At 35.5% G+C, this 23,197-nt stretch overlaps 1 pseudogene; it reads left to right on the forward strand.

The window, feature by feature from the left end:
• Positions 1 to 1,029: 1,029 nt before the first annotated feature.
• LOC101681260 lies at positions 1,030 to 1,378 on the forward strand (annotated as a pseudogene).
• Positions 1,379 to 23,197: the final 21,819 nt, after the last annotated feature.

Raw genomic sequence — 23,197 nt, forward strand, 5'->3', positions numbered from 1 at the left:
CTATGTGTCTGTTTTTGGGCCAGTACCACACTGTCTTGATGATGACAGCTTTTTTTTTTTTTTTTTAAGATTTTATTTGTATGACAGACAGAGATCACAAGTAGGCAGAGTGGTAGGCAGAGAGAGAGAGAAGGGGAAGCAGGATCCCCACTGAGCAGACAGCACAATAAAGGGCTTGATCCCAGGATCCCAAGATCATGACCTGAGTGGAAGGCAGAGGCCTTAACCCACTGAGCCACCCAGGTGCTCCAGATGATGACAGCTTTATAATAAAGCTTGAGGTCTGGAATTGTGATGCCACCAAATTTGGCTTTCTTTTTTAATATTCCTCTGGCTATTCAAGGTCTTTTCTGGTTCCATATACATTTTAGGATTACTTGTTCCATTTTGAAAATAATGGATGGGATTTTGATAGAGATTGTATTGAACGTGTAGATTGCTCTAGGTAGCATAGACATTTTCACAATCTTTGTTCTTCCAATTCATGAGCATGGAACATTTTTCCATCTTCTGTGTCCTCCTCAATATCTTTAATGAGTACTTTAAAATTTTCTGAGTATAGATTCTTTGCCTCTTTAGTTATAAAACCTCCATACTGTTTTCCAGAGTGGCTACACCAGCTTGCCTTCCCAACAACAGCGTAGGCAGGTTGCCTTTTCCTCATATCCTCGCCAACATCTGCTATTTCCTGACTTCTTAATTTTAACCATTCTGACTGATGTGAGGAGGTATCTCACTGTGTTTTTGGAAACAGTCAACAAAACCAAAAGGCAACTGACAGAATAGGAGGAGGTATTTTTTTTTTTAACACTGCTGTTATAATCTAGTAATGATTCCATTCATTTAAGTACACGTTCAAAACAACCATTTAATTTTGATGGTACTACTATTTAAAATTGCATTTTTGTTTTGGTGACTGTTGGTGGTGGCCACATGGCTGTGTGCTAGAGTTATGACCATTGGTGGCTGCCACCTTTGGGCTGGGCTGGACCATTCTCTCAGAGGAGGCTGAGGAACTGAGCCACAGCCATGGCCAGTACGGTGTTACCATCCAGAATGACCATTGTTTCTCCAGGATTTGCAGGGTGTTACATTTTGCAAGCCATGAAACACATGGAGCCTCAAGTAAAACAAGTTTTTCAAAGCCCACCAAAATCTGTCCTCAGTGGTGGTTATTATAGAGATGGATTTGAACCCTAAAAGACTAAATGAGAAATAGTATTAATGCTAGCCACAAGCCTTGCTGCCAATAAAGAAAAAAAAAATATGAGATGCTCATTGACAGATTATGCTTTTAAGTCAACTGGATGAGGGAGGATCTCCTTGCACAGCAGCCAAAATCAACGAAGCTAGATATTTACTAGAAAGTCAAGCTTAAAAAAATGAAGTAAAGGTGTGATGTTTTCAGTTCTTACTAGTTTATGTATATAAGTGCCAGATCTTTTTAAATAAAATACCTTAAACCTAAGAAAAAATTCCATTTTTAAACTTGGTGTTCATTTCTTGCTGTGGCATGGGAAGGTGGTAATTTGGCAGATTCAAGGCCCAGATTTTCATTTAAGTGCAGAAGAGCATTACAACACAATCATTTTCTTAAAATCAAGTACAAAGCTTTTCTAAGCCAACCTTCTCCTCCAGGCTTTATCTGAGGATACTTTCCACTTGAAATTTCATGGCAACACTACAGTTTATAGAAATGTGTAGCTAAAGTAACTTAGATATAAGTTGGGGATGGAGAAATCTTGGAAGAGGAAAAAATCTGTGCAGATATAGGGCCATGAGAAAAAAGGTAAGTGTGTGCATTCTCAAAATGTTTCATTAGAGTGGTCAGGTTGGGACACAAGTTGCAGGAGCATCAGTAGGAAACAAGTTTACTGTTGAATGAAATAATAAAATGGAACTATTATAATACTTTTGTAACTAATGGTACTAATATAAGTTGAAGTTATTCCTCTGTCTTCTGTTCTTCTTCCTCTTTCTTTTTTTGATAAGAACTACCAGACAGTGTTTTAGACTTTGCTTAATATTGGTATTATTTAATATTTAAAGAATTTATATGCTACAACAATGTATTTTCTTGTACTTCTTTTCTTTGGGGGAAGTTTTTTTGATAAATTCAATTGAGTTAATACAGAAACAGATATAGAGCTTTCAGTTCTTATTTTTTTTTTAATTTTCCCCAAGTTATTATTTAAATTCCAGCTAGTTAACACACAATGCAGTATTAGTTTCAGGTGTACAATTTAGTAATTCATTGCCTACATATAATGCCCAGTGTTCACCACTTATGTCAGTGTTGATATATTTTGTTTTTCAAAGAATTGTCCTTATCATTGAAATCTTCAAGGTTGTTGAAATAAAGTTGCTCATATATTCCACTATTACTCATGTATTCTTAATAAAATTTGCAAAGAGATCCCTACTCTAATTCCTGATATTAGAGATTTTCTATTTCCTAACTTGCTTTTTCCTTGACCAGTCCTGCTAGTAGTTTATCAATTAACTGATATTTATTTTTTTCAGTTCAAATTACTTTATTATTTTTATGATCATGTTCAATTAGCCAGCGTATAGAACACCATTAGTTTTTGATGTAGTGTTCAATGATTCATTAGTTGCGTATAACACCCTGTGCCCCTCACAACATGTGCCCTCCTTAATACCCACCACCTGGTTACCCCATCCCTCCACCCCACTCTCTTTTGGACCCTCAATTTGGTTCGGGGAGTCCAGAGTCTTTCATGTTTGTCTCCCTCTCTGATTTCTCCCATTCAGTTTTCCCTCCTTTCCCCGTGGTCCTCCATGCTATTCCTTATATTCCACATATGAGTGAAACCATATAATAATTGTATTTCTTTGCTTGATTTATTTCACTTAACATAATCCCCTCCAGTTCCATCCATATCAATGCAAATGGTGGGTATCCATCTTTTCTGCTGGCTGAGTAATATTCCATTGTATATGTGAACCACATCTTCTTTATCTATTCATCTGTTGAAGGACATCTCATCTTCTTTCACAGTTTGGCTATTGTGAACATTGCTGTTATAAACATTGGGGTGCATATACTCCCTCTTTTCACTATATCTGTATCTTCAGGGTACATACCTAATAGAGCAATCACTGAGTCATAGGGTATCTCTATTTTTAACATCTTGAGGAACCTCTATACTGTTTTCCAGAGTGATTGTACCAGCTTGCATTCCTACTAACAGTATAAGAGGGGTCCCCTTTCTCCACATTCTCACCAAAACTTGTTGTTTCCTGTGTTGTTGCTTTTTGCCGTTCTAACTGGTGTGAGGTGGTATCTCATTGTGGTTTTGATTTGTATTTCCCTGATGGTTATTGATGTTTTAAAAACCAGAAAACTTTTGTGTTTCTTAACTTGTCTGTTTTTTTTACTTATTTAGAAAATAAATCTATGTATTTTTAATATCTGCTATCTTTATTATCTCCATCCTTTTACTAAATTTGCATATAAATGACTCATCTTTTTCTAGCTGCAGAAGATGGAAAATTCTATCACTAATTTTAAACTTTCTTCTTTTTTTAAAACATTTATAGCTATATATTTCCCACGCAGCACCATCTTTGCTACATACCACACATTTTGATAAGTTGTGTTGTGATTAGAATTAAATTCAAACACTTGTGGGGGAGCATAGAATATTGTATAGAGAAGTTAAATCATTATGTTATACACATAAAAATGAATGTGATATTGGATGTCAACTATGCTCAATTGAAAAAAAAAGAAAGAAATTCAAAATCTTTTGTAATTCTCTTGTGATTTCTTGTTTTATCATATTAATTATTTAGAGGTATGTGCCTTAATTTCCAAAATTTTGGGATTATTCTGGCTATCAATGTGATTGATTTCAAATTTAATTTTCTGGTGGTTGTCAGAAATTACTCTGTATGACTTCAGTTCTTTTGCCATAGGTTATTGCAATGGGCCATCTTTCACTTACCACAAGAGAATTACAATTAATATTGCACCACTTCATGTGAAATCTGAGAACCTTAAAATAATGTTATGTATGCACTCCCATTCTATGTATCAATGATGTGATAGATTTTCAATCTACTTATATCATAAATCTCAAATTTCAATGCTGCAATTTTAGCATTAAGCCATCACTTTGTTTTAAAGACATTAAGAAAAAAATGTATAGCCTTATTTCTGGTGATCTAACTTCCTTCCTGTAGATTTGTATTTCTATCTGGTGTCAATTTGCTGTAGCCTAAAAATTCCTGTTACCATTTCTTCTTCCACAGGACTTGAGAAATATATCTTCTTAGTTTTTGTTTACCTAAAAAATAGATTTATGTGGTTGTTGTTATTTTGACTGGATGTAGGAATTTGAGTTGACAATTTGTTCTCATTTTCATTAATTTGAAGGTCATGAAGATCTTACTACCTTCACTGATGCTATCTGCAGGCAGCCATTACTTTTATCTTTGTTCCCTGAAAAATGCTATCTTTTTCCCCTCTGGAAAATATATATATTTATCTTTGGATTTTATCAGTTTGACTGTGATCTAAATATAGCTTTTATTGTTCTTGTCTTGGCTTTTGTTAAGCTCCTCATGTCGATAGGTTAGTGTTTTTCTCCATACCCAAAATATTTTTGGTTGATACATCTTTAAAAAATTTTCTCCCTTTTTTTTCTCTTATTCTCTTTCTGGGAATCTAATTACATATATATCAGACATGCTGACATTGTTTCATAAATCCCCGAGGTTATATTTTTAAAGAATTTTTTTTAAGATTGAGCCATTTCTATTGACATTCCTTAAATTCATCAACCCTGTCTTCTGCCATCTCCAATCTGTTATAAAGTTCATCCAATATATTTTTAATGGACTTTGTTTTTTAAATCAGTTTCAGACTTGCAAAAAAAAAAATGGAAAATACAGGACAAAGAGTTCTCTTATAACACATCCAGTTTCTCCTATTGTTTACATGTTAAATTAGTATGGTACATATATTACAATTAATGAGCAAATACCAATATGCTGTTATTAACTAAAATCAATATTTTATTCAGATTTCCTTAGTTTTCACTTAATATTCTTTTTTGTTCCAGAATCTCAACCAGGATACTCTAATATGTGTAACTGTCACATGTTCTTAGGTTTCTCTGGGTTGTGACAGTTTCTCAAACATTACCTTGTTTTCATTGGCTTTGACAGTTTTATGGAGTCCTGGCTAGTTTTACTGAAGTATGCCCCACTACTAGAATTTATGTGATGCTTTTCTCACAAATAGATTAAGGTTCTGGATTTGAGAAAGGAAACTTTCAGAAATAAAATATTTTTAAAAATCATATATCAAAACTACATGGTAAAAAATGACATATGAGGTTTGGTGTTGACCTCAATCACCTGGCTACTGCCCGAAGTAGCATTTACCAGAATTCACTGTAAAAAGTTACACTTTGCCTCCATTTACACACTGATTACTTGAGAAAAATCCCTTTGTGCAGCCACACAGAGACTTATGCTGTTCTTTTAGGGTGGAGTATCTACATAAACTATTTGGATGCTTCTTCATATGTGATTTCTTACTTTTCTCCCATGGGCTTACTAAATCATTTATCATATCAGCTTGAACTCATGGGTATGTATTTCATACTTTAGGCAGTAATCTAGTACTCTTAATTTCTTTTGTTGCACAAATTGTTCCAATTTTAGACATTAGAAACCCTTTTAGTTAATTATCCAATATATTTCTTTTTTTTTTTCATTGCTATACTATACTTTTCTTTAAAGTTCTTCAAGGTTTTTCAATTCCCCTTGATATCTTCTCTTTATTAAATAATTATGACCAATACTTCCCTTATATCTTGACATATTTATATAATAGTCTCTTTAAATTGCCTGTCATCTAATTCTAGCATGGGAATCATCTTAGGGTTCTTTTGTATTGATTGATTGTGTCTGGGCTATGTGTCACTTTTTCCTCATTCTTTGCATGTCCAGATTTTTTTGTTGATCAGTAATATTGCCATTAATATTTTTAGAGTCTCTGGATTTCTGTTATTTACCTAAGAAGGGTGTTATTATAGTTTGCTAATTCAAATACTGAGCCACCAGCAAGAGACTTATCACTTTTCTTCTGGAGACTTGGCTTTATATTTTGGTAGGCTGTATCTTTTTCAAGTTTACTGCAGATATCTTAATTAAGGCATATAGCATTTTCCTGCCATATGACCCACCTGGGATTTTAATGGAAAGGTTGAGATTTATCCTAGATCTTCTTACTTAGTAGGACTCATACCTAAAACTTTATTTCCTTCAATGGACAACAAAATAAATTTTTGTATTGCATTTTTACTTTATAGTTTGGGTTATCACCAATTTATTTGATTATTACTGGATTCCTCTGTACATATTCAGTCCAGGGTCAGTCAAGAAGTTGAGAAGAGTTTATGCACAGAATTTACATAGATTTTCAGGCTCCTCTCTTCTGTGACTAACTTCCTTCCTGGGATTTCTTCCCTCAGTTTCAAGTCATTCTAGCTCCATACCTGTCCCCTGATACTTTAAGCTTAAAATAGTACTGTTAGTCTGAATAGATATTGGAGTCCCTCAGGAGGAAAAATATTAAGCGGTGATCTCATCACTACCATTCTCTTTTTCAAGGGCTAAACTTTATCCAGCTTTTGTCCACTTTTGTTTTGTCTCCAGGCCTTCAAATCTGTTTTTGTTATATTTGTTTAAATTTTTAAAATTATCTGCTTCAGGAGTGGCTTGATAAGGTTACCTTGCAATTTCTGGAATTAGAACTACCATTTGGTAGCTTTTTCAGTGATATTCGAAAAACTTTCTAAAATCCTGGGATACAGTGTTCAAGTGAACAGTTAACTTTTGTCATAGAGGTTTTTAGTAACAAATATAGAGTTTTTGCAAGGGAATAAAATATTATGGAAGAGAACTTTTCATGTATATTTTTCAGAGGGCATGAAAGAGATGCTAGCAAATTTCATAGCTCTCCTATTGGGTCTATTCTCTTTAGCAAAATGTACTTGTTTTTCTGTTTTTATTTAAAATTACAAGCTTCACTACTACTATAAGGGCTTCAGTATGTAAAGTGCTGTGGGTTTGGAGAGAAAAAAAATTAACACATGGATTTGAATCACTGATCTGTTCATTGCTAACTAACATTATAGCCTCAGAAAACTTTTAAAGTCTCTTTGAGATTTTGTTCACATGTAGAAACAGGAAAAATACTATTAATGACATAGTTTTGAACAGAAGACTCAATCCTGGAATATAATTTTTACCTTATAGCTGGTTTTATTCCCAAACATATGTCATACTACTCTCTTCTAAGCCTACTTTAAGTCATGGAAAAAATTGAAAAGTTTTTGATTTTTAATTTATATGATTAATTCCAAAGAAGTTTGACAAGCAAGGTACTTACTGCCTTGTTGTTAGTCTTGCGATAAGTGCTTTAGAACTAGGAAGACTTAATCCTATATCTGGGTCTCGGCCAGCTGCTGAGGAAGCAGGAAAAAAAGTCCAGCTCCCAGGCTGGGAGGTTATCAAGTGATAGGCAGGTGTCAGTATCTACCACTTGGCGGAGAGGAAGGAGTTGGATAAAGAAAAGTCTGGGCTGATAATAGATATTGAAAATGATTCAAAATTTAATAAACATGTAGCTTGGTCTCACATTTTTGTTGGAAATTCTAATTTAGGGTGTTATTAAACAATGTTATTTTTAACTAAAGAGGAAAACTGGTGAAAAAATTGTAAAAGTTAGACTTCACATGGCATTACTCACATACCAAAATTACTGAGACTATATCCTAAAGTAACCCCATTATCTGCCTTTGGTGAAAAAGTAAAATGTAATAAATAAGAAAAAATCTGGATATGAAAGTCACTTAGGATGTGATACAGCTGTGGAAGACAAAATAAAGCGGAAACCTCGGAAAATTCTAGGTTAAAGCAACAATTCAAAACTACATGCAATTATTTGGTAGATTTACTAGAAGCAACATGCATTAATGTATACTCCATATGAGTATATTTTCCATACACTGCACATTCACTTGTTTAAATAGACTGAGACTTGTGTATCTTGTGCTATTTTTTTATTGTTGTTGTTGATGTTTTAATTTTTGCAGCCATTTGAATATACCAAAGATAAAGATTCTGTATTATAAAGAATTTGGCATACACATCTTGGTTTGAAATATCCCAAAGTTAGAAGAAGCCTGCTACTCTCTGCTTAAAAATATTTACTTAAAAAAAATCTTAAAAACAACAACAACAACAATAACATTCTCACAATCACTGGAAGAAGATATTTAATGGAAAAGAAGGGAAAGTCAATAGCCCAGTGAATTATAAGTAAATGAGGATGAGGTTCATTCCAATCTTGATTGCTATGAAATAGCAATCTTTACCAGAATGCTGGAAATATGGAAGAAGGTCAACAAATATTTACAAAATGAAAAAAAAAAAAAATGAATGACTGAAATATGCATAGTTTCTTTGTGACAGAATTCTAAGTGTTTATTGATGGAAAATTAATTCCTACCTGTTTCCCTGTATTATATTTCTACTTTTTCTCTATGTCGGCAAAAAAGGAACTATGACTATTGCCATAAAAGCAAAGCTACCAGATATTAAATCCTAGATTGAGAAACACTAATCTGGAGATAAACTTATGCAGATTTGCATGGTAGTACAAACAGACGCAAGGGTATATTCTATCCCAGAGGACAAGAGAATTTTGAAAGAAAAATGGTGGGAAACATATTTTATTTTCCCAAGCCTGGAAATAAACCCTACAGAGAAAAGGGAAGCAAATATTTGAGCCCATCCTATTGTCTGAGGGATATTACATAAAGTATGAATCTATTTGCTCACCATTGCTCACAGCCATTTTAGGACTGTTTGAATCAACAGGCTGATAGATGTATAGTAAACCAGAAATTGTATGATTTGTGTATTGTTCTTTCTTTCCCTTCACATCGTTCATTGTCAGTGCAGAAGAATCTTCACTTCATTAATGCTGATGAACTGAGAGAAGAGAAGGATCCAAAAAGGTCACAAAGTAAGCTGAGGCAACAGTGCAGGGATCTCTAAGGCAGGTTGAAAGATTTGCATCCAGGGATGAAGCATGCAAGCCATGATGGGAATCAGAAGAGAGATATTATAATTCTAAAGTGGGTTGGAAACTTCCATACTTCCCAGGAATGTGGGATGAATAAATATTGGCTCTTCCTACTCTTATTCCTCTTTCTGAAAGAGAAATTGTATACAGACAACGTCTGGGTGAGACTGGGAATTAGAACTTGTCTCTGAATGTGACTCTCATTCTGGGTTCTTTCTGTTTTTTCCATGTCTGTCTAATATCCTCTTCCTCATTTCAGAAAAATTACAGTTGTTGGGTCTGAATTTTGGGGCAAGTAAATAATATCTAATGGAGTTACATACTTGGAAGTCCAGTTTAGCCTGAAGTGATGCTGATTTCTCCAGTAAGTCTTTTCTATAAGAAAAGATAATATTTTGATCTGCCACCCTTTTGACTCATTTTTACCTCCAATTGGATTTGAATTTAGGAGTGGGGTGGAAAGAGAAAGGATGATTGAATCTGACTTTATATTGTACTGTTAATCTACTTTTTTACCCTTATTTTTGCCATACTTTACTGGATATGGAGTGTACTTTACCACAGCATTACTGCTGTGCTTGGCCATGTGACTGTTTTGGTGAGTGGATTGGAGAGGAAGAGATAGCAAGGCAGTAAGAAGACCTTAGGGGCTATATCATGTGTTTCTTGTTCTCTTCCTGGATTTCTGCCATCCACTGTGAGAAGAGCAGATCCCAGTGAGCTTCTGGGGCCTGGCCCCCATTGGAACAGACTTGAACTCACCATACTTCCTATAGCTGGGGTGCCCTAGTTGACCCCAGGCATCCATGAGAACAATAAATGTTTATGTTGTTTTAACTCAGTAAGAATATGGGGTTGTTCATGAGGCAATTAATACTCCTACAAAGAAAAAAAAAAAATCCTTTTACAAAGAGCCTGAAACCTCAGAGGTGATGCCAAGGAGTTGCCAGGGAACCAAATGTGTACCAACAAGTGAGTTCCCATATTGTTCCTGCCAAAAAGCAAAAGAGAACAAGAAGCAGGCCTCTCCCTTCCCACCACCAGTGAATGAACAATCACCTAGAAGAACTTGTCATTTTTTTCAGCCGCTTGGAAACGCTGAGGGTTGGGGCAGAACTGGGAGAGGTAGAGAACAGATTAACATGCCAGACAATTCTGATTTGATCTAGGAATTCACAGAAAAGGACAAATAGAAGAACCATAGTGAGCTAGTTTAAGGAATTCATACTAGGCTAACAGAGGCCTCAAGTCAGAACTTAACTTCAGATCTAGAAATAAAGAAAATATATTACTTTGACACACCCAAATAATAAACTATGAATCATATGCCCAGCACATTTTTGAGCAAAGAATAATATCTCAAGTGTCATTGTATTTAGATGTCCCAAAGAAAGGATTTCCTAAAGTCACTTACAAGGAAAAGAGTTAAAGGCCAACTTCCATGGCCATGGATTATTGGTTTTCAGTGGTAACAGCTTCTGTGACCTATTCCATGTCTGTTCACATGCTCAGCCGTCTTTGTCTTCTTGATGTAGAGATTAACTGCCATCTTTCAGTGAGTCTGGGTATACTCAGCTCTTCTGAGGATCTCAGATATTGTCAGGAAATATCAAATAAAATTGTTCCCTTTGATTTGGTCAGGGATCATATAGGTTTAGGTAAACCTGTAGGTTTTAAAGCCACACCTACATAGAGATTTTTGATTTTCCTTTTCGAGATGTAGTCTCTTTCTGTGCAGTTTTGTCAGGGAAGTATTTTTCTAATGGTATGGAAGGTAGAGTTCCTTAAATATTGTCATATTGACTGCTATGGGCTGAATGTTTCCTAAAATTCTTATTGTTTAAATCCTATTGCCCAATATGATGGCATTAGAAGATGTGGTCTTTGGGAGGTTTGGCCATCATTAACAGATTAAAGTCTTATAAGAGGATTTAGAGCCTTAGCCCCTTCCTCCATATGAGGGCAAGCCAGTAAGGCACTAGCTATGAACCAGGAAGAGTCCTCACCAGTACAACCATGATGGCAACTTGATCTTGAACTTCTCAAACTCCAGAACTATTAGAAATAAATTTCTGTTGTTTATAAGCTACCCAGGTTGTGGTACTTTGTTATAGCAGCCTAAACTGACTAAGATATTGACACAGTCCCATTCTTTGGAGGCCAAGTCTCCCTGCTTTTTTAGTGAGATGTCAAATCACTGATCAATCCTATTTTCAATGCAATGACCTACATTTTATCTCACCTCTTTCACTCTCTGTTTGAAGAAAAAAAAATAATAATAAGCTCTCCTTCCCCAGATGAATCACATTTAAGCCTCTAGGCATCTGAAAACAATATAAATAATAGTCAGTTTACTCCCATGAGGCACAGGGGCTCATTAAGAAAATTAAGAACACACATATGAAACAATCTCAACAGTCACCATATGCTATGTTGGCAAAATTAAGCCTATTTATCATTCTATCATCAGTATAATCTGAAATATTAAGCAGATCAAGCATTTTTGAGTTTCACAAGCTAAGGAGAAAAGAGGACATGAAGTGCTTAATAGAGCATAATTGAGAAATTTCTATTTCCAGGCAAACCTTGAAGGTATTGCCACCATAGGCTGAAATGCTTATGTTGTTGTAACACTCATTTTACATGTCAGTGTGTCTGAACAATGTCATTGCCAGCTCCATCCCTCTAGGAATCCACCTAGGTGTTGGCTCTGGTAACTTCAGAAGAAAGGGCTGTCAGCACTGCTGGCTGAGCACATGAGGACAAATAAATATTCATACTCTGCTCCCTGCATGTGACACTTGAGTTGTGAAATCGATGTCCACATTTCAAAAACAATATCACCCAAACTTACCTCTTTTACACCAAAGAGGTAGCCATCTAAAAATACTATTTTCTTGGCAATTTAAGGTTTCAAAGAGGAGAAAGGAGAAAATTTGGAGATAATGAAATTATAATTTTTTTTTGTTCTGAATAGAAATGAAAGGAAGTCAAATGAAGATCCTGAAAATCAGTCAAATGTGTCTCTGGTATATTAAGAAGGTGTTAGAAGGAAATACAATTTTGTTTATAGACTTTCCACTGTTGTACTTTTCGTTAAGCTGTGTCCAAATACTTTGCTGCATACTGTGTAGCATTTTTAATAATCTTCTTTTCAGGTTTCTGTCAAAATATTTTTGATGAGTTGATCAAAACAATGAAATCTTAAAAATAAATGAAATCTTTCCATTTGCAATGATGTGGAGGGAACTAGAGGGTTTTATGCTGAGTGAAATAAGTCAATCAGAGAAAGACAATTATCATATGATCTCTCTGATACGAGGAAGTTGAAAGGAAGTTGAGAAGCAGGGCAGGGGATTACGGGGGTAAAGCAGGAAAAAACATGAAACAAGATGGGATAGGGAGGGAGACAAACCATAAGAGACTCTTAATCTCACAAAACAAACAGGGTTGTTAGGGGAGTAGGGGTAGGGTGGCTGGGTTATGGACATTGGGGAGGGTATGTGCTGTGGTGAGTGCTGTGAAATGTGTAAACCTGGTGATTCACAGACCTGTACCCCTTGGGCGAATAAGACATTATATGTTAATAATAAATAAGTAAATAATAATAAATAATAAATAAGTCTAACAATTTAAAAATCTATAAGCCTATGCAATATGGCTCAAAAATGTTTTATTAACATTGCCAATTTTTTAAGAACATAATTTTAGTTTTTTTTAAATTCCTCATCCGGTACTGATTTTATCTCTTACGAAGAATGTAAATAAAGACATCTAAATTGCGTGGAGGAGGTTTAAAATTCTCTAAGTTAACTCAGAAAGCTCAGTATATTGCCTACATAATATTTTCCTCTTTTTAAGTATAAGTGTAGGAATGCTACCAAATTGTATTAGGATCTTATATGAAGTAATTGTATTCATTTTCAGTGTTCCAAAGCGAACATTCTTCCTGTCATATCTTTCCTTTGTTGTGCAAGTTCACATATTCTGGCTGCTGAATTTCATATCAGAGGTGTCACATACTTGTGTTGTGTACATCCTTGAAAATTTCCCCTAATAAATGGTGTCAAACAAAGATAAGGGATTGCATAACATTTTCAAGTATATGAGAGACAGAGATCATTTCTAGGTTTTTTTTTTTTTTTTTAACAAGTGGACAAAATCTCACACCTACAATTTTGTTGGCTTGTTAAAAGTCCCATGGCCGCTCTACAAGCAGGGGTAGAGCAAAGGGTAGGAAGCAGGTTTAGTAACTCCTAGTGATTTGGCTTTTCACTGTATTCTTATCTTTCATCTTCAAATTTACCTCTTTGAGAAAATGTACCTTGGTTAGAGAATATTACATTGTCAACATACATCTTTAGGATTGTTTACATTACAATGGAATTTTATACTTAGATGGGTAGTTTATATTATATTGGTAAATTAAGTATGCATGTGCACACACAAATACACATATACACACATTTTGACACGCTTTGATGAGAAATTTTCAGAGAGAATAAATTTTCCTAGATAGGAATCACACTGCTATATTTAGGCTGGATAAAACACACACACACACACTCAGATGTAACCTGTTATAAGGGCATAACCGCATGTAGAAGAAAGTGCTCAAAATTTGGAGTCAGATGTTCCTAGATTCAAATTCTGCTGTATTATCCTAAAACCTATTGACTTCCTTCCTTATTTTTTTTTGTCCCCAAATTCCCTTACTTCCTCTCTATTTTTTTCTACTTCTCCCTCTTTCCCTCCTTTATTCTCTTCTTTCTTTACTTCTTTCCTTTCTAAATGATTTACCCAAATAGCTCTTAGGTACCCAAAATGAGAAATAGGGCCTGGCCTGGTAAGGATCAGGGCCTGGAGAGGGAAGTGACTGAGGAGGGAGAGGGTCCAACAAGATCAAGAGATTTGGTACACACAGGAGGACTGAGCAGCAAGTAAATGTGTTGAGAATAATGGGAGCCTGGCTTCTCACAATCTTTTAAAAATAAAGAAGACAGACTGTTAAGATGAGTGTTGGTGCTAGACTAGAATCAGAGATATTGATCTGAACTCATAGTTTTCAATACAGTAAAGACAGACACAGAAATAGATACAGATGTAAAAAAGTATGTGTGTGTGTGTGTGTGTGTGTGTGTGTGTGTGTGTGTATTTTCTAGCTGTATTCACTAAGAGGGTCCTGGGCTATGTTGCTGCAGCAACATATAAGCAAACCTAGATCCACAGCTTTGGTTTCTAAATACTAATTCTTACTATCAGGAACTGAGTTTTTTGTTTGTTTGTTTGTTTGTTTGTCTTTGGAGAAATTGCTCCTTGTAGAGCTAGGTTAGGAAAAGTACAAGAAGAAATATCTTGTTTGATATGAAGATGAAGTACTCAAAGATTGTGGGGACATGTCAAAAAGACACAGACTCCAGCTTTAAAAGGTTCTCATGGACCAAATCTGGGAAAAGTATGCGATCTTATTATATCTCTATGAATGAAATAGAAATCTATGAGTACACTATGAAATAATACACAGATAAATGGGAGACGTGATAGCTCTGACTTATAACTTACCAGCTGTATACATAGAAGAGATGATGAAATTAGACTATCATCATTTGTTTCTTTTCTTCCTCAAGTATGTATGTATGTATGTGTAATTTTTAAAAAAATATTTTATTTATTTATTTGGCAGAGAGATATATGGTGAGAGAGGGAGCACAAGCAAGGGGAGTGGGAGAAACAGGCCTCCCACTGACCAGGAAGCCCAATGCAGGACTTAATCCTAAAACCCTGGCTTAATCTTTGTAATCCCTGAAGTAGAAAATTCTTTTACAGAACAAAAGAGATTAAATAGTCCATCTCCTCTGTGATTACTACCTTCTATTGTTAATCATTCTGCAATGTATTGAACACATACTATGAGCCAAGCACTTCTATCAGCTGTGAAAAGATTTAATGATTTGTTGGCCAAATGCTCATGAGAATGGGAATCATCACTAATGACTCTTCTATCAGGACCTGAGCATCAGTGTCAAGTTTGATGCCAATGTGCATACGAAATCCACTTCTAGTTAAAAAAACGCTGCATTTCCATTTATTTAATAAATATTTCTTAAATGTCAGACACTGTCTTTGGTGTTAGTGAAAAACGGTGAGTAAAAGAAATAGTCTCTATCATCATTTCTTTATTTTTTTATTTTTATTATTTTTAAATATTTTATTTATTTATGAGAGAGAGAGAGAGAGAGCTGAAGGGAGAAAGAATCTGTAGACTCTGTGCTGAGCACAGAGCCCCCAACACAGGGCTTGATCTCACATGACCTGAGATCATGACCTGAGCTGAAACCAAGATTCAGATGTTCCGCTGACTGAGCCATTCAGCCTTCCCTACCATCATGGCATTTACAGTCTAATGGAGACACAAATATGTATCCAATTACAGCTGTAGTAAGTGCTATCAAGAATAGTTACCTAGTAATTCATAATGGATAACTTGGTATGAAAGTTTGTTTCTTTCAGATGAATAGAAATGAGTCTTTATTAAATCACTTTCAGTATCAGGAAAATTAAACTCTTATAATTCTCTTTATAACAAATATCATTGCTTTGGTCGCCTTAAGTAAAAGACCTTTTGTTATAAAATGGTATTTTAACTTTACTCAAATTGAATTTATGATGCCTATGACTTCCCTTCATATATACAATGGAAGAGGGTAGTAAGATTAGCGAATACTAAGCTATTTGCTAATTTATCTTCTTTAGTTTGTATTGTTTGGAAACAATATATCCACCGATATATGTCCACTCCTTGGCTTATTACAGTATCCAATCCAGCAAAATACAAAATGCATATTTGGTGAGCATTCATTCATATCTATAGGATGGCAGCTAATGATTAGGTTTCAATACTGACATTTAATTATTCTATAAACAATTAGCATTGTTTATAGAATTAGATAACATGCCATCATGGCATTTATACTGAAAAAAGATCAAAATAAGGCTGTTATTTACAAACACTTTTGCAAAATATAACTTTTCAAGTGGGAGTGTAAAAAAAATGTCTATTTGCTCTTCAGCACACATAGAATATTAATTTTTGTTATACTGAGAAAAAAGCTGTTGTGTGTTGGGAAAATAATACTTTAAAAAATAATTACTAGAGATTCCCACCAGTGTGACTTTTGTCCTTTCAATACTAGCTCAGGTCAAACAAAGCTTTCCTAAATAAGTGACATGGGCACTGAGATCTGAAAGACAGATAGAAATCTAACTGGAAAAAGAGAGAACAGGAAACAAAAGCAATTTGCAAGAGAACAAAGGCCCTCTCCATGGAGGACCCATGGTGGAAAAGATCTAATATGAGTGGGGCAGAGAGTGAGTGGGTGCTTAGCACAAACGTCCTCTGAGTTTAGTCAGAGTCAGATTGTACAAGGCCTTGCAGGCCACAGGGAAAGTTTCTACTCTAATTATAAAATGATAAGAATGTATTAATGGGTTTTAAGTAAAAGATATCTTTTAATGATCAAAGAGGAAGTTGGCGGGACTTGTCTGGTGCCCAGAGGCGAGGTCTGACAGGGGGGTGTGTGTACTTGGGAATACCAGTTAGTATGTGCTTTATAGATGAAGCCAGAGTGTAGACCAGATTGCCAGGGACAGAGCCTAGAATATGAAGAAAAGAGCCAAGGCCCAAATCCTGAAAAACTCTAACCACTAAGGGTCCAGATTAGGAGGAAAATGGGATAAGAAAATGAAGAACCAGTAACACAAGTAACAACAAAAACACAACCAAGACAAAAACAAATCTGGGAAAAGGTGGAGGTTAAAAGTAAAAAACAAACAAACAAACAAACAGATAAAAACCAAAAGGAGTGTTTTTAAAAAGGTGCAGCTAATCATGTAATAAGGCTGGTCATCACTGGAATGTTAAGAGGGTGTTAAGAGAGGTAACAACTGAAAACCCTCCACTGGATTTAGGACCACATTGAAGCTGTTGGTGACTTTAGCAAGGGCTGTGGAAAGAAACCTTGAGAGAGGACACACATTGTACTGGATCAAAAAGCAGGTAGAAGGTGAAAAAAAAAAAAATCAAGACTCGCAAGACACACTTGTTTCCAAGATATTTGGTTGTGAACATGTCAGGAAAGTATGACAATACAGGGCAAAATGTAGTCCTGGAGAGAGAGATTATTTTCTTTCCATTTTAGATACTAAAGACTTGGATTTATTTAAACACAAAGGGAGAAGGATCTAGGTAAATGGTGAAGGGGAGAAAACAACAATTAAAGCACCTAAGACCTAGAGAGAGCACAGGTTCAGTGCATAGACAGATGAACAGGCCTTGATGGATTGGTAGGATCTTTTTTTTTAATTTTACAAAAGTGAATAAGGACCGATATGGGCAGATGTAAGAAGAGGGTTTATGGTTGATGGCTCATCTCCTTTCTGGTTCTGTTTCTGTCTCCATCCCTGGAAACCACCAACATGTTTAGGGCCTCTTTTCTTATATGTAAATTAAAGAAGTAGGGTAGGACAACTTAATCCTTATAAATTCCTTTCAACCCTAAAATTAACTATATTGTTTCTTATTTTCAATTCTGGCAATACAGATGAGTTTTATATCTTGCATACCGCTGAATTTTACATGAACAGTTGGTTTGGCTTCATTTTTGGCCAAGTGTGTAGTTCATAAAGATCCTGCGTGTGAGCTGTAGTGAACTAAAAAGATTTTTTTTTTTTTTGTTCTCCCTGATTGTACTCACTGATGCAAGCGGTACTTTGTTGTGGTATTTTGATAACTATGAAAGATAAATCTCTCAAGAAAATGAAGGAAAAGTTTGGAGAGGATTTCCCTTTGGTTCTAACCTCACTTCTCTGAGGTTGGAACTTCAGACCTTGTTTCTTATAAATACTTTCCAAACAGCTTTAGTGAGGTACAAGAGGCAAAACCCTGGGGTGCCTGGATGACTCAGTCTATTGAATGTCCAACTCATGATTTCAGCTTGGGTCATGATCTCAGGGTCATGGGATAGAGCCCCAAGTGGAGTCCCACTCAGGAGAGAGATTCTCCACCTCTGCCTCTTCCCCCCACCGTACACATTTTCATTGTATACAATTTGATGAGTTTGTGTGTCTGCATGCACCAGTGACACTGTTAGGATGACTATCAAAAAGTTATGAGCTGGCACATAGTTATATGACCACAAAAGTTATGTGTTGGCAAGGATGTGGAGAAAAGGAAAGCTCAATATGCTGTAGATAGGAATGTAAAATGGTGCAGTATGGAAAACAATAAAAAACTAAAAATAGAACTAGCATATGATCCAGCAATCTCACTCCTGGGTATATATCCAAAAGAACTGAAAGCAGGATTTCGAAGCAGTATCTGGACTCTCATGTTAAATGCAGTCTTACATACAATAGCCAAATTCTTGACAGGTAGGAACACACAGACCTTTCACTGATGACTTTTGAGAGTCCCAAATCAAATCTTATTAATGGTTGTTTAAATTTACTTTTCTAGATGACCCCAACTTGTCCAAGGTATTTTTGGAAAGTAGTACTAATAATGATTAAAATTCATTTTGTGACACAATCATAAAACTTAACAATTGGCTTCAATATTTCAGAAAAGGATGAAATTATGTAGTTCATGTTGACATTCACAAATATGTTTAAAGCCATCACAAAAGACATGGTGGCGTCAGTGTGGGCTGAGCGTTTGTAGTTTTGCTTCTCATGGTGTTGTTATTGCTGAATACATTTTTGAGCCATCTAAACCAGCCTAAACATACACTTTCCTAACTTCCTTATGATGTCAGTAACAAGACTACCTCCTATGGAAGAAGAAACATGTCTTCCTATCTTAATGTAATAACACCTTATAATCCAGAAATTGCACTACTGGGTATTTACCCAAAGAAAACAAAAATACTGATTCAAAGGATACATACACCCCATATTTATGGCAGCACTATCAACAATAGCCAAATTATGGAAACAGTCCATCGACTGATGAATGGATAAAGATGATGTGGTGTATAGGCACAATGGAATATTATCCGGCCATCAAAAAGAGTGAACTCTTGCTATTTGCAATAACATGGAGAGAGCTAGAGTATTATGCTAAGTGAAATAAGTCTGAAAAAGACAAATACCATATGATTTTATTCATCTATGGAATTTAAGAAATAAAACAGATGAATGCAGGGGAAAAAAGAGAGAGAGAGAGGCAAGCCAAGAAACAGTCTCTTTAGTACAGAGAACAAACTGATGGTTACCAGGGGGAGGTAAGTTGGGACATGGGGGAGTAGGTGATGGGGTATACCGCTGTGATGAACACTGGGTGTTGTATGGAAGTGTTGAATTGCTATACGGTACGCCTGAAACAATTATTACACTGTGTGTTAACTAATTGGAATTTAAATAAAAACTTAAAAAAGTAAAAATTAAAATAAAATACTGGGCAACGTTGATGACAAGATTTTCCCTTAAATCAAGGGACTAATGACTAAGAATTGACAAAGCAACTTTTACACTTTATAGCTTCATTTCACATCTCCTCTTTGAATCCCCCTTCTACTTATTGTTTCTTAGAATTATACACACACACAAATACTTTTATCGACATGATGAGTCGACAGCTTCTTTATGTATTTTACTTGATGTTCAAGTTCCATAGATATTCAAAAAGATGCTTAGACAATTTTCCTGACACCATTATTTCCTTTAAAGTATTCTCCTTCAAATTTGCCAAGTCTATAATTCCTTATTTTCTAAATTAAGGATGTTTTATAATTTACCCAAGTAATTTAGGTTTTTACAGTCCCCTTATTAACTCATGCTACTTTTTAATTTCCTTATTAAGCACACATGGTGGTTTTGAGCCACCAATGGAAATGCCTGGGGCACTACAGGAAAGTGTACCTTCAGGATTATCATATTTTCATTTACAGGTTACTTCTGAACAGTATTTGAAGAGAGCCCTGCCTGAGGCAGAATAAGAATTTTCATCAGTGAATACAGATGAAGCACCAGGGGGCAGGCTTGGATCACAAAAGTTTGTCAGCATTCCCTTCCCTTGGAGAGAAGTGAATGTCTCATACATCAAATAGTAGTGCAATCACTTTGATTTACAAATGGGATTTTTCATAAGAATAAGCTATTTGTTTCATATCAATAAATTCCAGAGATTATAATTCACATAAAATTTTACAATTTTTAAAATAAAAAACTAAGGTCTCTTAATTCCAACTTCCTATTTAATTTTACTCATCATACATATCTTGGTAGGGATAAAGAAAAAAAAAATACAGATAGTACTGCACTCTAAACATTAATCCATATAACAATTTTTTGTAACCCTAACCAAATAAATAGAAAATACTTAATAGGATATTGACAAAATAATTTGGAATCTTAGTTCTTTAAAAAGTATTTACTTTTCTCTCTATCTATGCTATAATATGGAAAACTTTGATATGGTTGATGTGCAAAAAGGAAGAAAATCCCCAGACCCAAAGAAAAACAATGTTACCATCTAGTGTACTTCTTTTAAGATGTGTGTTCTCATCAGGATGTTTCTGTCTATCCCAATCTACCTCATTCTATTTTTTTTTAATAACTCAATGTGAATAGTTTTTCTGTCATTGAATATTTTTCCACACAGTAATGTGCAACTTCATAGTATTGTTTGTATCCATGTGCATAATTCATAAGCTCAATACTCTATTTTAAATTTAGATTACTTAGAACTTTTGAAAAGTTCTTTTCAAATAAAGATAACATTTTCTTTGGTTTCCCAAGTAGGGGGACCACAATGCATATAATATTTTTCATATTTAGATTTTTTTAATGCATTGATAAGAACAAGATAGTGTAACATCAGCATGAAAGACACATTTCAGATGAGGACAGCACACTAATTGACTGCCTCTTGAAGAAAGGTGATTCACAATTAAGAAGCCAGTTTTTGGGGCACCTGGGTGGCTCAGTGGGTTAAGCCACTGCTTTCAGCTCAGGTCATGATCTCAGGGTCCTGGGATTGAGCCCCGCATCGGGTTCTCTGCTCAGCAGGGAGCCTGCTTCCCTCTCTCTCTCTGCCTGCCTCTCCATCTACTTGTGATTTTTCTCTGTCAAATAAATAAATAAAATCTTAAAAAAAAAAAGAAGCCAGTTTTCACACTCATTTTAGGTAATAGTTACCTAATTCTCTTCCTTTGGCATTTCGTCAAACCATATTTAATAACCACTTGCCAAAGTAAGTCATCTGAAATGCAGTTCCTCACCATGACTAAGAATATGATCAATTTTTATTCCCATGATTTAAGTCATCCTTTATTAACTCCACATCACTTTAATGGAAGGCTTCCCCACATTGCCCGGGATGTTTCTGCATCAATGCATGTGTGTGCCATTGCCTATAAAACTAGAGTGCTTAGGGCCACTCCTGAATATACAGAAGTAAAATTATTTAAGACTGTTGTAAATAAATAGTTTTGGAAACTACAACTCAGCTTTAACAGTTTTTGTACTGATACGCATTGTGAGAATAATTGTGGAATTATACAACCAATGATGACAATCAGTGCTTGGGTATATTCTTTACAACATCTGTATGCCCCCGATTCCTCTTTTGAAAGGACAATTGGCCAGAGATCTTTTTGCAAAATTTCCATGAGTCTTAGAAGTGTTTGTTACAATGAACTTGTCCTGGGCCCCATTAATGGACACTGAAACTATAGGTGAGGGTGCCATACTGTGTAACATTCAATGGCTCCAAAATCTTAAGTTCAATAACAGGGGACAAAGTGACCTTACATTTGATGTAAACCCTTCCTTTCTTGTAAGGATGGAGAGTAAAAATAGGCATTGGGTCTAAAATGTGTCACTTTTAGATTTTCAACCCCAGCTTGAGAGGTCATGAGGGGAGTCACATACTGAAGTTAAAACATGCCTTCTCAGATCTCTTTGCCTCCATTAACCATGGTCAAAAATAGTCCCAGACCCTCCCATGTGGCTGTTAGGATATAAAACGAGGCAATCACATTGACATACTGTTTGACAACTCCAAAGAAGGTAAACATAGTTACTATACGGCTCATCAATTCCACTCCCACATATATGCCCTCCCCCGAAATAGGAACATATATCCAGACCAAAAATTGAATATGAAGGTCCATAGCACCATGATTCATAGTAGCACAAAAGTAAAACCAACCTAAATCTATCAACTGTTCAATGGATAATGAAAATGTGTTAGATCCATAAAATGGAATCTTATTTGACCATAGAAAGGAATCAACTATTGACACAGGCTACAATGTGGACGAACCCTGAAAATGTTCTGCTAAGTGAAGCCAGTACAAAACACATAGCTTATTATTCTGTTTATGTGAAAAGTTCAGGATAGGGAAGTTCACAGATACAAAATGTAGATTCCGGTTGTCTATGGCTGGGAATGGGAGGTTGGGTGGGAGAATAGAAAGGGAACGCTAATGAGCTTAAGGTCCCCCCCACAAAGGGTGATGAAAACGTACTGGAATTAGATGTGGTAATGCTTGCACAACTCTGTGAATACATTAAAAACCACTGAACTGTGGACATTAAATAGGTAAAATGTATGTGATATTAATGTGATATTAATTGATGTGATATTATTGATTAACTAATTAATCAATAAAGCTGTTAAAAAAAAAAAAAAGTTAGCCGGCCTTCCCTGTTTCTCATCCCAGGTGCTTAGGCCTTCACCCGAAATTTTTAGTGCTGTTTTCCAGGACCGATTTTATCACGTCCATTATCCCTATTATATCAGGCACCACAAAACTCTCAAGAACCCCAGGTGTCCCTTTACTCCCCACCCTGATCCCTGGGAGTCTCTGCAAATGGCCCGTTCCTTTACCTCCCCTCACTCCTGCCCTACTAAATACCATCTTTGCCTTCTTGCATTAACAGGAACTTGTTTCTCTCTTAAGAATGCTGCTTTTCCGAAAACTCTATCAACCAGTAGACTTGGTTCTGGTGGTCTGGAAGAGAGGTGTTGTCTTTGATCCTCCGTTATATTTTCAGTCTTCCACT

The sequence above is a fragment of the Mustela putorius genome, unplaced genomic scaffold (assembly GCF_011764305.1).
Source record: "Mustela putorius furo isolate JIRA1106 unplaced genomic scaffold, ASM1176430v1.1 tig00000832_pilon_pilon_pilon, whole genome shotgun sequence".
Classification (NCBI taxonomy): Eukaryota; Metazoa; Chordata; class Mammalia; order Carnivora; family Mustelidae; genus Mustela; species Mustela putorius.